At 41.3% G+C, this 17,816-nt stretch overlaps 1 long non-coding RNA gene across 1 annotated transcript; it reads right to left on the minus strand.

The window, feature by feature from the left end:
- Positions 1–5,439: 5,439 nt before the first annotated feature.
- Positions 5,440–7,343, minus strand: LOC110362452 (uncharacterized). The gene is made up of 2 exons (XR_002419819.2): positions 6,829–7,343; positions 5,440–6,144 (listed from the first exon to the last, which is right to left on the minus strand). It is a non-coding gene; the product is annotated as an uncharacterized LOC110362452 (long non-coding RNA).
- Between the last annotated feature and the right edge of the window lie 10,473 nt (positions 7,344–17,816).

Below are 17,816 nucleotides of genomic sequence, written 5' to 3' on the forward strand. Positions count from 1 at the left end.
CATACTGCCCCTCCAGCAAGGAGTCTGGGTGTGCACAAGAAGTTGGGAGGGTACACAGCCAGGACAGTTGACTCCAACTGACCAAAGGAGTATTCCATACCATATGACATCATACTCAGCATATAAAACTGGAGGGAGTTGGCTGGGTGGGGGTACCAGCTGAGCATCAGCCAACAAGTGATAAGAAATTTCATTGGGCACTACATTTTTGTATATTTTTTATCATTATTATTACCATTTTCCCTTTGTTTTCTGTTCTATTAAATTGCCTTTATCTCAACCCACAAGTTTTACCTTTTTTCCGATTCTCTCCCCCATCCCACTGAGTGGGGGGAGTGAGCAAATGGCTGTGTGATGTTTAGCTGCCTGCCAGATTAAACCACAACATGTGTGAAGAGAAATGTAGAGCCTACTACTTTTAGGTGCCTACAAGACATCGTTTTGGGGTAGTCCTGCTTAAGCACTGAACCCCATAAAGTAAACTACTGGCAGCACTGTCTTAGCGGATGGTACATTCATCTGTAGCCAGATATGCCTAACTGGGAGCATATTACAGAGTAGCTTTTGCCTCATCCCTCCCACGTTTGCAACCATGCCCACTTCCAGCAGGGTTTGGTACATGAAAAACCCCAACTAACTCAAAACATCAAGCAGGGGCCAGAAGGAACAATTTTCTTCCCGTCAGAGAGCTACTCAAGCAGCAAGAGAGAACACCTGGCCCCATTCCAGTTCCTGCTCTTGGACAGGTCTCCAGGCTCTCTTTCCCTGCTCCTTTCATGTGCACACAGTAGCCAGAATTTGTCACCTTACAGGCATGTAATAGTTACCCATTCTCATGACACCTTCCTATGAATGCTTTTTATTTGTCATTCTTCAGTCCAATAGATCTATAAAATATGGTTAAAGCCAGGGGCATTCTTCAGAGGTTTTCTCTGAAAAATGAAAAAAAAATAATAAAGCGATGAGTTATGGTTGTTAAAATAAGATGTAGTACTGCCTTGCAGACATTCTCTGGCTTTGTTATTTCAGGCACTCAGCCAACAGAGACGCAAAGCAATGAGCAAAACTGCAGAGTGCAAAGTGTAATTTGAAGAATATTTATTATCATTATATTGTAAGTCCAGGTTCCCTCACTGGGACCCACATGAGAAGTTACAGTCTCCAACTAACATTTGGCAGCAAGCTTGGAAGATAGGGATCTGCAAGACTCTTGCGAAAGTTGCAAATTGCAAAAGAGACAGAGTGGTGGGAGGAACATCCCAGGGTTTCACGTAGTCCATGGAGGACACTGAGGGCCACCCTGTCTCCAAGGAGTGCTCAGCATGAAAAATGAGTGTTGTCATTGGAGCAGAGCAGGAGAGGAGGGTGTTTACAGAGATCATGGTAGCCCATATCGCGCTTTCAGGAGAGCCTGGCAAACTTTTCACTAACATTAATGTAAACCTGCAGCCTCATCCTGATAAACCTCTTTCTGCTTTTCTCTTTGTAAAGTTGAAGGTCTTCAAAACCAGTTATGCACCACTTCTGCAAGAGGTCCTGGGTCCAGGCTGGCCATGTAGTCACGTGCTACCACTCTCTATCGTGGGCAATGGCACGCTGTTGGAGAACAATCCCCAGCGTGATACCCAAAACCAATGCCAAGCACTTTGGCAGCTCCTCTAGGGCTGGGGGATATCTGGGCATGTCAGAGGGCATCTTCAAAAGCCTGAACACTTAGCAGTGTAGAGGGCTGCCTGAAGTTACCTGACAGTAGGTATTAAGTGTAGGACAATGGGTGAATCCCAGCATCCCATCCCTGTGAGGAGCAGTTAGGGCCTTCAGTCCTTTCTAAGACCTTAAGCAATGTGGACTTGATTTCCAAAGCTGTGTTATAAGCAGTACAAGTTTGTTGTGGAGTACATTTAGAAATCCTGTGTATCATAGGCACTCTCTGTATCATAGGCACTCTCAGCCCTAAGTGATGGAGACATTTAGATGAGTCTGACACGGCCAGCATGTTTGCAGAGTGCACTGAGCTCCCTTGTCCACAGTACAGGATTCATTTAATTTGAATTTACTATCCTCAAAATATGAATACCAGCCCTTGTGCAGAGAAGGTTCCTGACATGATTTTAAAGTCTTGTAAAAGTAACACACAGAGAAAACAAGAACACAACCACACAGTGCAGTGTAGCATAACAGTGTTCAGAGAGTAAGCAACTCATCTGTATCAACAAGTGATAGGAAAAAAAATAATCTTGGCCACACATATCTGAAATTACCAGGAGCCACAATAAAAGTACAACAATGGTAACCATTAACTGTTAATAACAATGATTATGATTATAATAACAATTTTTTAAATTATGTCTTTCAAATTACAAGAGCCATAGCAAGAGTGCATTAAAATTCACATTTTAAACTGATCAGGTAGGATCCATGTTTTAAGTAAAAGCACTTCAACAAGCCTTGTCAGAGCTGCCAGGCTGAACCCCACTCAGGCATCTCAAAGAGAAATGCCCAGCGAGTGCGTTGCTTTGGGAAGCTTTGAGCTTTGTAGAACTGTCCATGAGCTTTGACGTATCCTTGACACATGTCTACACATCCTCGAAGCACCTGGGCAGAGACAAACATATGGCTCTGAAATCTCCCTGTGACCTCATTATCTGCGGGTCACTGGCTGGGGCAGCTCTAGCAGCTCCCGTCCACCTAGGGGGTTTTAACCCATGGGCTGCTCATGTGAGATGAAATGTTGAAGGCAAAGGATTCCTCTCAGGCATCTAATTGGAAGCAGTCAGAAGCTTTGAGATTTTTGCTTGTTTTGAATAAAGTACCATGAATCAGTGAAGCCAAAAAACGTGCAGGATAGCTGTTCTACCACACATGGTGAGAGAGCAAAACTTGCTGCTCCACTGCCCCTGCAGTAAGTCAATAGGACTCCTGCATTTCACTCCTTGTGGTCATTTAATCTTTGGTCTTAAATCACCCAAAGCCATTTGTTATCAGCAACTGAGAGAGGACAGAGTAGCATGCTGATGAGAAACCAGAAAACACAGCAGCTCCTGGGAAAACAGTGTGTTTTGTGAGGCCGGTTTCCCTAACACATCGAAGAGGTAACAGTTCGCCTTGGGGAGTCAACAGCCGATAAGCAGCAGGCGGGGAGGGAGGAGACAAACCCCCCTGTGCCCAGCATTTCTGCTGGTAGAATTCATGGAGACAGAGACAGAAATAGCTGAGTTCAACTACACGAGAAGCTGAAAGACACCGCGGTTCATATCAGCACATCAATACTGAGGTAGAAGGTCAAACCACAGCCGCCAAGGAGACGTCTGGCACTCACAGGTAACCTGCTTTAATGGAGAAACCTGCAGAAAAGCTGATGAAACAGAAACCAAAGCCAGAAGGTGCACAAAATCACATACTGTTGTTTCCCTTGAGTGGTAAAGGTGAGTTCTTGCCTTCCTGTAATCCACAGGGCAGCCCAGCCTCACTTCCAGCATCCCATGTTCAATTCTCCCTCTTCCCCACAGCAGCTATAGTATTTGATTACTTGCAAAAATAATATTAAGAATATATAGGAAACCAGACAAAAATCACTGCAACAGTCCTATTTATGGGCTTACTTAGCTCATTAGTTTCAGCAGTTTCCCTAAAGCTGGGCTTTAAAGAGTAAGTCTCGTCTTTTCCAGTGTTTCCACATCTGAAGTTTGCATGATGTTTTGTAGTTTGACATTGCTTTACGCTGAACTTGCTGTCTTCTGTAAACTGAATGATGATGGGATTCAGGGCAAAGAAATATCCATGGGAGGGAGAGGCTGCCCCAGCCTGTGCAGAGAGGTGGTCCCTGGCAGGTGGGGTAGGACAGCAGTTGGCACAGGAGATCCTCCCCAAAGCGTGGTTCAGCAGTGGGTCTGAGTGGTGGGATGGGGGAGTGAGAAGGATTTACATGGGGTCAAAAAGGGTTTGGAAATTCATTAAATAAAGGTACATAAGAGCTATTAGCAGCAAATATGCACCTCTGGGACACAGACTGCTGTAGGCTAGGAGAGTATTCTGGGGGGAATTTGATATACACTTTTTGTCCCCTTACAATTTTTCCTAGATATTTGCTTTGGCTGTTGTTTCAAAGCAGATACTGCACTAAGTGAATGTTTGGTTTGACCCCTCAAAAGCTGTTCTTCAGCTTTTACAGGTTCTTGGTGAAGCAGAACAAAATCTTGTTAACACAACATTCAAATACTCACCCATGCAATTTCTCTTGCTGAGAAACCCTTAAGAACTGCAGTACAAACCCAAAAACAGTGAAGATAATTCTACAGAGCACTGTGCCGTGGCAGGCCCAAGGAAAGAGGCAGGAGTACAGGATGAGCAGCCTCTTGCAGGCAGTAGCTGGAAGAATCTGTGCTCTGCCTGCTGGCCAGTTTTATTAGCTCTCCTGAAATACAACAACTGCTACCAAAGCCACAATATTTACAAAATATAGTTTCCTTCAAACATACATAAGCATAACACTGACACATTGCATTATGTGGAGTAGGTTCACCTAAAAGATTAATCTAGTCTGCCCATCATGGCAGGATAGCTACAGAGGACCTGAGGACAATAACCTGAGAAATGTTTTGAATAATAAAAAAAAAGAAGCAAAAAACAAGAGGCAAAAAACAAGAGGCAAAGAAAAACCCTAAAGCTTCGTTGTACCTAGCTGTATTCTGCAAAATATTCTTCTGTGCTTCTAGAATAGAATCAAATTGTATTCTTCTAGGAAGAATATAACATTGAAGGAAACAAGAAATAGCACTGACAGTGGCATCAGCCCAAGCAAGAGGGCACAGTTAAGATCTTCCAGAAAATTGTCCAAGGTACTGTACATCTGGCATAGCCTACAAGCCAATTCCTTTCTAAAGTTACAAAGAGTTTTGGTATTAACCTCAGCAGGACCAAGATTTCACCCAATATTTTGATTATGAAGCTCTCCCTTACTTCACTCTTCTGGATATAACATTACTTTATCTTGGCTTCTGGGCCCCACAAAATCCTGTTATAATTAATCTTACTTCTACGATAACTCTGGCTCAAAGGATGCTGTCATAATGACCATGAATATAATTGCCTCACCATGCTGCAAGCTGTAGTAAATCATCAGCCACTATACAAAAGATCAAAGTAGGCTAATTAAACTGTATCCTTAGCTGTCTGCTGTAGACATTTCAAACTGCTTTTGTTCCCAGCTGGAAATCAGTGTTTCACAAGAGCTAAAGCAACTAAAGCAACTCTGAACAAAGACCAAGAAAATATATACTTGTACTTAAACAGCTGTTTAGTCTGTCAAACAGTAATAAATGCTGAAAAGACAACTGGTAGATAATAAATAATACAGTCAAAAGCATCTATAAGAATCATCAGACGAGTGAGAAACAAGCAAGAAAGTAAATAAAATATTGAATGCTCTCTTGATGTTAGTCATGTAGAAGCAGTACACCTTTATTTTCTTAATTAGAAAATTACAAAAAGTAGAAGCACTTAGCAAACCTTACTGAGTTATCCACAAATGTCTTTAGTTTTACAATGAAGGAATGATACTGTTTGCTAGGGGCATATATTAACTTCAGAACAACTGGAATGATATTAAGGAGCTGAACAGGTAAATTCATATTTTTAAGTAATTCACAAAGAGACTTGAATTCAAAAAATGAGTTATCTGAGTCACACCATAAAACTTATTCCATGTCAATGTAAAACATCTGATGTTTCTGAGGAATTAAAATCAGGAATTAAAATCTTCTTTGGGCTTTTCTGTGTTGAGGTGAAGCCCAACTGACCATCACAAATCACTGTGGGTTGGCCCTGGCCTATGTCCCACAAAGTATTTACGTGAGCATTTCTGAGTGGTATCAGAAGCTGATGCAGATAAAGGTGCCCCAAGTGGTTCCCACCAGAGTTCAGTATAAACCTCATAAGGTCTGTGCTGTTTTAAGAACTGTTGCTATTCTGCATTTCTTCATGGAGAAATGAAGGCAGTTTGCTGTTTCAGTATTACAGAAAGAATCATTGCTGAGGAGCGATGGGAAGAATACTTTGCACAGGCTTGTGCTTAGCGCCAGAAAGTGCTGTGCTGTTTTCTCCATTATTGAAAGTGTAAGACAAGCCCCTGTTTTGAATGACGACCTAAAAATGAAGATAGGGGGAAAAAAGATATTTAAAATCATACTACTGAGCTAGTAGTTAAAAAATTAAATGCTTTAGTGAAGAATTAATTATTTTGTTTACAAAACCAGCTTTGATGCAGCTGAGACTCCTTGTCCTATGAATTTCTGTTTAACAGCATTTTCCTATATGCACAACAGGCTCCATCACTCACAGGGACCCTCTCCCTCCCCTTCCCCTCTTCGGATTGAGGGAGGCGATGTCTTACCGGACTCCAGCCTTGCAGGGAATAGTGAGAAAAGAGAGAGCCTAGCTCACAAAGAAAGGAAAAACTATGCATTTCAGCTACAAAATCAGACAAGACACCAAAGCAACATTTCCAAATCCATGATTTCTGGGCTTAGTAATAACTCAAAATACTTTTTTCAGGAAGTAGAATTTATGAAAAAGGTTGTTTTCAAGACAACACAAGATTACAAAATTTTGTCAAAAACTATTTCCATTCCAAAGATATGGGTCAGAAAATCTTTCCTGAGCTGCATCTAAAAATATTTAGCTGCCAAAAAATCAACATAAACCTCATCTTCTCCTCAGGGTATAATGTATTTACTCTAAAAGTTCTAGAAGGAGGATTATTCTGTTTAATTTCATAAGACATCGGCAAATAAAATTTTTGGCAAGTAAATATATGTTGATTTTACTTACGCCAGTAAAAGATTGCTTTGTGTTGAAAGTCAGCAGGATCCAAAATCTGCCAAGGACTTCTGCTACCCTACACCTCCATTTCCACAGCATGAGCAGAATCAGAAAACCCAGGGAAAAGTTGTTGTCACCAGCTGACCTCAAGTCTCTTAGTAATTCCGCCAGAGCTTCACCTTCATCTCTCATAGTCATGTGCTTGTACAAGCTCCTGTGTCATAAATACAGTATCTACACAGAAAGTAGGGTGAAAAAGAGGAATGAAGCGCATTGCATGCAGATGGGTTTTGTAGGCTATCTCTGGTACCCAGTGTCACAAACTATTAATATAACAGGCGAAGAAAAAGCAGAAAAAAAAAATATTACCATCGTAACCACAGCTATTTCCTACAGTAGTAGGAAAACTAATGTCTAAAGACAAATAACAGATTGGGATTTATTTTTCTTTTTAGTTGGCTGATTAAACTCACACAAATATCTCAGTGTGAGTCACCCTAAATACTATTTTATTAATAATAGTAGAAAATTAATCAGAAAAGCGAGTTTTGGATCAAAATTAAAAGTATTGTTCAGTACAAAATAGAACATTGCTTCCCTGTAAGGTTATTTCACTCTTTTTATTAACCCTTTTCTATATATGTTTATTTGGAAATGAAAACATTGACTAAAAATGCCAAGTCCAAAAATTAAATTTTCAAAACTTGGAAAGTAACCTTGCTGCCACTTTCCATTACCATTTCCACTTGCTTCTCCCCACTTTTGACAGAAACTCTTTGTTATATTCAACCCACACTGTTGACTCAGGTCCTTGGGGTAGGGATTTATCTTGCCAAATCTCAGGCACCGCTGAGACAGACATCTGCATCTCAGTAAGTTTCAACCCAACAGAAAAATATGAAGTATCTTGGATGAAACACACCCCAGAAGTACCTACTTCTCCCAGTGATTAAAAAGAGTATTTAAGCAACTAGCTCAGGTGGCTTCCTCCACCCTGCCAATGTTTCAAGGTAGGTGAGTTAAACACCACTCCTTTAACCTGCCATTTCTGTACAATTTACTGTTCAGCAGCAGGAGCTACTCAGCTGCACTGCAGCACCTTTGAGTGGTGCCTGGCATGTATGGCTTTTGTAATCTGGATTACTTGAGATTTATTTCCACTCCAACCAAACAGACCTCTTTAGTTCAGCTCTAGTTATTCCAGTTTTGGCCATGAAACAAAAGTGTCCCTTGAGTGGCTCTTTACTCTTTACACAGCATTAATAATAAGAGCTGTGCCTATTAACTACTTGGAAGAAATATTCAGGTCTGAGATACTGAAGGCTGAGTAGGATAACCAAGGCTGTTATGTAGGAAGCATTTTCTCAGTTATCAGTTCAACAAAAAATAACTCCTTTGTAGTTGACTAAAGCAACATCTAAATATTTCTTCCCAATATTTCATCTTGGGAGTAAAAGATGAGAAAACACCTGGTATCCATACATTAGTATGGTCTGTCCAGCCTTTCTCACTCATCTGACCTCATCTCCCAGCCTCCATGTTTTCAGGATGACACTTACAGTGTGGTTGGGAAGGAAAATGAGGAGAGGTAGCCACGTCCAGAGCTAGGAGGAAACCAAGAAGGCACGTCTGGGGCCAGATAAGCTAAAAGAGTACATGAAATGTCCTTTGGGGTCCAGCACTTGCTTGCAGGAGTTAGTAACAGAGGTTGCTGTTCGGAAAAGTTCCTGCCGCTTTCTGCGGGTCACTGCCCTTGTACCCTACCGGTGTCCGGGGTCACTAGATTAGGGACAGTGGGAGATACAACCCTGTCCATTCCCTGTAAACACCCGTTTTGTCAACAAACTCATCTAAGCCTTCTTCGTGCTTACAGAGACTATGTACAAGTTCACTATCTGCTGTTTAAAAGTTGCTTCCTTATATTTGTTCCAAGTGGTAGATCAGAAGAATCAGACACCAGAAACATTTCTTTTTCTCCACTGACTTGAAAGGTCACTTAGGTGCATTGTTCAGATGATTAAGTAAGGTGAGTCAGTGTTTGTTTCCTAAAGTGATATATTACGCTTGTTGTTGCATATGATAACATTTTTCGTTGTTTAATTACTAGTTATAATTAAAAGGCAGAAATTCCTACACATGTACATATAGACCTAAGTAGGGAGACAGGGTTATGCACAGCTGAGCTGACACTACACGGAGCTGCCCCTGCAGAGTGGTTCTGCTTTCGCAGCCTGGCTGCAAGGTCCTGCTGTCCTCTGCCACAGTCCTTCCCAGCACTGCTCCAACCACAGGATGAGTCCATCCAGCCAGCTGATCAACCATAAAGCTGTCTGGGACCCCAGGGTGAGCTGTCTGTGCTGGGACCTCACTGCTAGAGCCAGGAGAGCAGAGCTGCACCTCCCAGCAGCATCTACCACTGATGTCAACCCAAGGCAACACACCATTCTCTCCCAGGATCGTCCTAGGAGGCAGTTGTTCACTTCTGCAGTAAAAGATGAAGCTCCCAAAGTACCCCAAACAACACATTTGCATTTCTAGGGAACCTGTAGGGTTCACAAGCACATTGAGAGCAATAGGAGCTGGTGTATGAGAGGAGATAAACAGGCTGCAGAAGTGTGCTCCAGAGAACAAGAAGATTGACATAAATGGGATAAAGGAGTAAAGCAATTAGACCACCATTTTCACACAGAGTGTTGCTTCATCTAATTTGTTGGCTTCCTTTCATCCAAACAGATCACAGTGAGAGTAGTTTGGAAGATAACCAAGAGGCTCCTTTGGACTGCCAAGAAATGAAACATCCAGTTCTGATGTTCACTGTTACAAATATTCCTGCTCATTGTCAGATTTACCTCTGAAATATCCAGCGGTCAATTACAGTGAGTTTAATGAGCTACTTTCCCTGCCCAGAGCCTTGTGTTAGCTATCTCTATTAACTGCTGTTACTTGACTCTTTTATGACATGCAAGGGAAGAAAAAAAAAACAGTATTAGATAGAAACAAAGTGTCACCCTAACTATGACCTGGTATGCTACGATCCCTGACTCCAGGTAGCTTGTACTTGATGTGTGACCTTGGAGATCTGTTGAGTCAAAAAATAATAATAATAATAATAATAAATTCCCCTGAAGCAGTAGAAACAAGATACAGTCGTCTTCACACTGAAGCACTACAGATGGCATCAGGCCCTTGTAGACTTGTTGATTTACCATCAGCTGTTGGGAGGATGCATTGACAGACACACCTGCAGAAATCCTTCATGAGGAAGCAAACTTGAGCACTGCCATCTTCTCCCCTTCTCCCAATCCATGAGAGATGGTGCTGTAAGGGGATAACAGGCTGTTGAGGGTTAAGATTGCGGGGTGACAATAAAACCCTGGCAGATGTATTGTTAACCCCCTCTCCCCCCCACTTCCCCCTTTTTGCCCCTCCCTCTCCCCCTTTCCCACTCAGGACAGGCAATCAGGAGGGAAAGAAGGACAGAGAGGAGACAGTTGGAAAAATTAAAGATGTTTTACTAATGCTACTAATAAGAAGAGAGAAAATAATACAAAATATACAAAACCAATCTTGAAAGCCTCAGCAACTGCAGAGCCAGCACCCGAAGTCCTGGATTGGACTCTGCAGCCAACCAGAGCTGGATTCAGTCTGTCACTAGGCCTCAGTTCACAGGGACGACTAGCAAGGTCCTCTCCTAATGTCGGCCATAAGCAGAATGGAAAAGGGAAAGGCAAAGGGACGAGATCCTCGTGATCTCCCACTTTTATATGAAGTATTCACATGAATGGAATGTTATACACAGTTGGTCGGTTTCTTGGTCACTTGTTTCTCGTCGCCCCTCTCGCAAGATGTCCACCCGTGCTTATCAATAAATTTGCATTCCATTGCTAGGTTTACCAAAACATGTGTCTGGTTCTCCAGGAAAATGCAGCTAATATGAAGCCTTTAGCTGACAGGCAAAATCACTAAAAGAGAAACTTGTTTTTAACAAAACCAGGACACAGGCCTATCGCACACATGGTAAAGGCACTTTTCAGGGCAGCTGTGGCGAGGGACGCATCTACAGCCTTGCCAGAAAGGAGCTTCTCTGGACGTCCAGGACACTCTCCCTCTGAAGTGATGCATCCATCAGAAAAACAACACACATGCTGCCTTTGTCTTTAACATACGAAGTGTTTAGGACTCAGAGCTTAACTCCTAGCTGGTGCTGTTCTGGGTCACTGTGTCATAAGTATTTATTCTGTGTTGCAGTACATAGGTTACCCAGGGAAAATTGTGCTTGTGACAACTTCCTCTGGATTTTATTACCCGTCTGACCCAGTAAAAGTTCCCTCCCCTTTTCCTCTGTTACATGTTTCCTCAAAAGAAGGCTCATGAGGACTGTCAGGTCTTTCACGCCAGTTCCTGGTCCAGATCTTGCCAATTTTCTGTAGCTTCGCTTTTAAACATTTGACTCATTTGTCCTACACATTTTTCATCTTTGTGTTTCTAACAGAGCTTACACAAGACACGTGTTACATGTCCTTCCTGCAACATCAGGGGCATTCACAAAAACTAGGAGCAGCTATAAGAATCTCTGTGTCCAGAAGATTTTTTGCATATGACACTTTAATCCAAAATAGTCCTTTCCATCTCCCAGTCCACAAATCTCAATTAGCTTTCCAGAACTTCTTATAGAGGTTGCTAGCACTAACCTCAGAGAGTGCATGGGTGACTGTCAGGTGCCCACGCAGCTGCTCCCTCACTCCCCCTCCTCACTAGGGCAGGGGGAGATTTTAATATTAAAAAGCTCACAGGTTGAGATAAGAACAAGGAGATCACTTACAAATTACTGTCACAGGAAAAACAGACTCAATTTGGGTAAAAATAGTTTAACTCATTGCCAATTAAAAAATAAAGTAGGATAGTGAGAAACAAAAGAAAAACTGAGAACACGTTTCCCCTAACTCCCCTTCTTCCAGGCCCAACTTCACTCCTTCATTCCCAACTCTTCTGCTTCCTCCTAAAAAGGGCTCTACCAGCAGTCTTAGAAAGCACTTGGCTGCATTTCGGTTCATGTTTTTGCATTTCAAATCCATAAATCTCATGTATTCCACTTCAAGAGAGTTCTTGACACTTTCACTCATGCTGAATAGTACTTTCACTCAGCTACATTAACAGGTCAGCTTGAGTAAGCTCTTCATGAGTGGAGAGAAGAGTGAGAGGAGACCTTCTGGCTTTTAAACTTAGGCTTCAAGTGAGAGAAAAGCAGCAAATACAGATTTGAACAGTCCCACTCTCCTCCCCACCCCAAATAAATAAAACTCCAGCAGAAAAAAAAAAAAAGAAAGGTAGATTCCTACAGCTTGAAGAGGACATTCCCTTTAACCTCTTAATGGACTGCAGCCTGAGGTCTGTCAGTAACATCACACACACATCCTCATTATCCACCACAAAAGATCAAGCGGAGAACGAGGGAGAGAATTGATTTCCTGTCCTCAGAGTGGCAGCTCCAGTGTAAGTCAGTGTTATCTGGAGCACTCAAGTGGAGCAGGGCACTTTGGGATAAAGGCTTAATGCTCTATCTGCCACATAAATACTTTCAGATAAAAGAAATTGGATTTAAATAACATTCCAGTTGTGACACCAACTGACAGAAATCAGGGAGTCAGGAGATAAAGCCGCATCCTTTACACCTTAAAAGAAAAGGAACGGCAGAAAAGGCCCTGTTCAAGTTAAGACTAATACGTTTGCTTCATCTGTGAGTTATTTATCACTCTGTGAGCCTTGTGTCCAGATCCACATGAACATGCAAAGGCAGGAGGCAGATTCACCAAGACAGTTATGTTTTAACACTGTTGAATTTTGCTGAACGTCAGCTCTTCCTTCAAAGGCCCTGACTTAGTGACCAGTTCAGCAAGATACCTGAGCAACCCCTTCAGATGCTCTGCTGGGTGCAGATGATGTATAACATGCTCACCATCTCTGAGTTTTGAGTAAGAGACAGGCACTTCTCCAGGTTTGCCCCTCCAGTTGTCTCCCTGGCACCATGGTTGCATTTCCCTGCTCTCTGCCTGTTTCACTCTGTCATCTCTGTGTGGGTACAGATCCTGTTGGCAAAATTCCCAGCTGGATTTATTGATTGTTTTTTTTCTCTTTAAAAAGAAGGAACAGATCCTCAGTTCTTATTCCGGCATCATCTGGCAAATGTCAAATTGTCATTTGCTGAGAAGTTGCACAAGAGAAGGTTTTATTAAGACAAAATGAGAAAAAGGAAGAATGCAATCAATTTGTTCCCCAAACTGGCCACAGATATTGGCTGAATGTTGTGAAATTCTGCGAACTTTGGCCTCATAGGACAAGAAAGGAAAACTCAGAAGATGTAGCAGGTAGGAGTAACTTTAAAAACATGAGGGTAGAATTGAGTCTGATTATTTGAGTGTACTTTCATGAATGAATACCAAGGAGGTATTCAGCCGGAGGTAGGATGTATCACCTTATCTAGTGTAGTACAGACATACAAAAATAATTCAATACAAACAGAGAATTGGCTAAGATATGATCATAAGTCACTTTCGGTAGTTTCCATAGGTGGTTCCTGACATCTCTCCATGCAAAGACTGATTCAGAAAAACATCTGAGCACATGCATAACTCTTAGCAGGTGTCTGATCCTGTTGAAATGTATATGACTAAATTGCTTTAATTAATTGGAACTTCAGTAGCTGTGTGAAACAAATGGGGAATTCTCGCTAAGCACTACAGCAAATAAACCCTGAAACTATCCAGACAATTTGTCAGACTCCTCTTACTCTTTAAAGGTAACATTAAAGGCATAAACTTTATCACTGCAAGATAAATGCTACATTTCAAAGACTACATCCTGATCCTGTAAAGTCAACAGGAAAAATGGGACCAGCCAAAATACAGAAGGAGGGACTTGATACAAATCACAATTGTATAATATCTCAACCCACTACTTAGCGACTCAAAGTTACTTCTGTTTCATAACATTAACAGAGGTTTCACTCAAATACTTTTAAAATAAAAGCATTCATGTTTTTTCCTTTTATCTGTGGTAAAGAATTAGGCCAAAACACAAAGATAACATTCCTTTTAAATGTTAATTTTTTCCTGGGGAAAAAAAATAAAAAAAATCCTTGCACAATAGACGTATTATGGACAGTCCAGCTTTTTACGGTACACAGGACCCTGAGCCCATGACCTTCTAGAGGCCAGAAGATATGCCTGAAAAATAAATTTTAAATACTAGTATAAAAAATGTCAACACACATGACCATTAAGGTGTTGTCTGGCTACAGTATGTTGATAAATGCCATTCAATCACTTTAGTATAGACCAAAAAAAGTAAACTTGAGTTCAGAAAGGGATTAGATAAATTTAGAGACAAGCCCATAAAGTGATACTAAAAGAACTAACCAGATTATTGAAAGTACTAGATTTACATGCTCTCCCAATAAACCATCTTTTCTGTTGCTGCTGGAGATAAAATACTGGACTAGAATGATCACTGGTCCAAACAGTGTGGTGTTTCTTACAGTATCATTTGTAACTATCCATGGTTATTAAGCCCAGCAAAACAATTCCACATAGCCAAAACCTCTGTCTTCAAAAGTTTATATGTTCCCTGGTAGGGAAAGGCAGCAGCATGCATACCCACATACTGGGATGTCTAAAATCTCAATCCATGTTTAGTAAACACTTCAATATTTGGAGCCCTGCTGAATCTCCAGTGTTAATACAGACCCTTTCAAAGCTTCACATACTCAGGCATCTTTCTGGCACACATATACCTGTTTTGCTGAGTTCTCTTTCTCAGACCTCTGAGGATCAGTCTTCAGATTCCCAAGTGTCCATGTGCTTCAGTTTGAAAAATAGTGTGCCTTGGGAGAATGGGGCTCAAAATCTGACCCACTGGGCAGGTTGCAGTTCCAAATTAAGACACCAGACATATGAATATAGATAGATATCTACTTGTGAGTCAGCAACTCCATTATAGCCACTGGAGATCTGGTAATCAATTCAGTTTCCTAAATGCTGGGGTTCACTGCCACCAGAGATGCCTATATCTGGGTCTGTGTGTGCTTGAAGAGTCAACGTAAAGCTTATAGGAGACCCATACCCAGTTGGAGTGACAGATAGAGACCAGACAAAGGCAGGATGCCTGAGGGCATTTCAAACAGTATTTAAGGACTAGAACAATGAAATGGCCCCTCTGGTCAGTTTAGAGAACAGCTGAGTTTGTAATGAAAGACACAACTACCAGCTAGATAGCTGAATATTGTCCTAAATTTTAATGACGGAGTTGAGTCAGTTGGTGATTCAGTTGCCTAAGGAAAAGCGTGCGGTACCATTGGAGTACTCCCAGAGTGTCTTGAGACGTACACACAAGGCTGATGAAATTATTTGTGTCTACCCAGAGTACCAGCTACATACCGAGGGTACCCTGGACATGTCAGGTATGCTAAAACCCTATGAAGAAGCAATATTATAACTGCTGCCCTCAGTTTCCTATAGCAGGAGTTGGACACTTCACTTAGAAATACACACTGAAGTCTGCATGCTTTCATATTGAGTAGAAACCTGTTCAGAAGGTCCTTCTGTGGTGGTGACTGTCCATCCAAAGAAACACTGTGACTGAGACCCACAGGTCTTTGTGATGGGTTCATCTCTAATGTTACTCAATGTAACCTGTGTCTCCACAATATGCTTTTCTATTGCGCTTCTCTACTTGTTAATCAGTGCTGCAGCTGATGAGCTGCTTCTCCACAGAGAAGCAACTTAGCATAACACAACAAGAGTTGTTTTGTATTCTGTTTCAGCTGTAGAAGTGTTGCCTACAGAAAACCAAAGAGAGTTTTCGATCAAAGAGGACGAACATTGCACAATATGTTCCAGCATCTTTAAAAGAGGTCGCCATTTCAGGTGGTCTCCATCTCTGCTCCTTCATGGTATTGTTTCATGGGAAGAGAGACAGAGGGAAGATTGATCTTGTGAGGCTCCAAATACAAGAGTGTTTGTGGAAAAGGAGCATTTGCTTATTATGACTTTCCTGATCTGTCAGAGAAGAGCACATGGTCAGAACAAGAGAAGTCTAGCCAGGCAATAAATATGAAGCGAAAAAATACATTAACACACTCACCACACACAATGTCCCATAAATCATGCAGAATACCGTTTTCTCTGGCTGAACTGTAACTGAGTGTGGTGAATTTAGCTTTCTAGTCATTAAGACTGTTTGCATGTCTAAGAGCCTCTTAAGAGCTGAGATGTGAGGCTGACCTCTTTTCTATGCAGACCTCCACTGAGGGCAGCAACTGCCATATTTTTATGCAATGCTGGGCAGAGGGTTGCAGACAAAACACACATAAATGCCAAGTTCTCATTTGGACTACATGGCCTTTTTTTCTAGATTAATTCCTTCCTATACAATAATTTATGTAGGTTGAAAATAAGCATTTATTCTTTTTGTATATGCAAACTCAGCACCAAGACTCTGCATAAGCTACTTGTTTCTGACCTTAAAAGGTAGTAGGAGCCAGTAGCTGCTTGGAAGTGACTGCAGTCACCCAGAAACATTGTGCATACGCAGATGTCTTCTCTGTAATTTCATGGCATTGTCCTCTGACTTGCCTTCTGTTTATGGCTCCAATCAGATTCTTTATTTCATCCACAATTTAAATTATGTCTTTCAAATTCTCCTTAATTCTTTTTTTTTAATAATCAAGTCAGCTCTCCTGCTCATTCTTTCTTTGAACAGAAAAAAGAATAGTTGAAGCCTCCTTTTTCCTGACTTCTCTATTACAGCTCTATAGCCTGTCTGTAAAACACATCCTTGCAGTACATCAACAGACACTTCCCATCTTATGGAGGGCAATACCCTTAAAAAATAAAATCAGAAAACTGTTCCTACTAGTGTCAACGAGCCATGAAATCACACTCAAAAGTATATCAGTGATATACTTGGACATTATAAATGATACAGAATGCCCTAGAGCTTCTGCTTGTTCCAAGAATATTATCCTTCCCTCCACTGTGGCTAAATCTTACTAAGCCACCACCAGCATCTCCTACCTACGATATTGCTTCTGACTTCTCAGAAGTGAAATTTGTCCCCACTTGGAAAACGTCACCTGGAATTAAATAAGTTCTTTATCATATTCAGTGCAAATAAAAACCAAAGAGAAGTTATAGAGCTATGTGCAAGATAAGATTGAATTTATTTTAGCGACCTGTTTCCCCAGGGCAAAGGGAAGCTGAGAGGGAAAGGACCTCTGGCGCCTTATTTTGACTTGCAAGCTGCTGTATACTCTGGAAGCCCATATTTATACATAACCTGATTTTTGGGGGGGCTACAGAAATGTACTGTTAAGAATACAAAAAGATACGTTCAGAATAAAATGTGTAGGCCACCATTTCCCATTAAGAATTATGCAGCCTCTGCTTTTCTCTGTTGTGCATCTCCAACCTGCACCAATGCAATTTCTATTTGCATTCCCAAAGCACAACCCTACTCTTTTACACACAAGTTGTGCTGGGGTGAGTTATTGTTACACAAGTGAATAAGACTTCCAGGAATATGTCATAAAAAAAATCACAGTAACTATATTATGGTACTTGCATAATACCATGCTATTTACTGATATACCATAATCCTCATTCTGAATCATTATGGTCGATCACATCAATAGAGTTTTTAAGCCCTGGGAACAGAGAGACCACAGTGGTTTCCCTGGAGCCGATCTGTAGTACTGCAAAATACAACTGTTACATGGGACAACTTCAGCTCAGATATTTATAATTGCTGAAATATTTTTGGAAGGAAATCACTGCAAAAATACTGTAGGCACCCTTGTGAAAGAATAAATGCCATATTTTCATATAAACACTTAACTGTATTGGTCTACCTCATAGAATAATACAATTTCAGACTCATAAAATTCAAGGGATACCTTACTGTCTTTTTTTTGCACAGGTTTTCAGAATTATACTTGAATGTAG

This window comes from Columba livia, chromosome 2 (assembly GCF_036013475.1).
Source record: "Columba livia isolate bColLiv1 breed racing homer chromosome 2, bColLiv1.pat.W.v2, whole genome shotgun sequence".
Lineage (NCBI taxonomy): Eukaryota > Metazoa > Chordata > Aves > Columbiformes > Columbidae > Columba > Columba livia.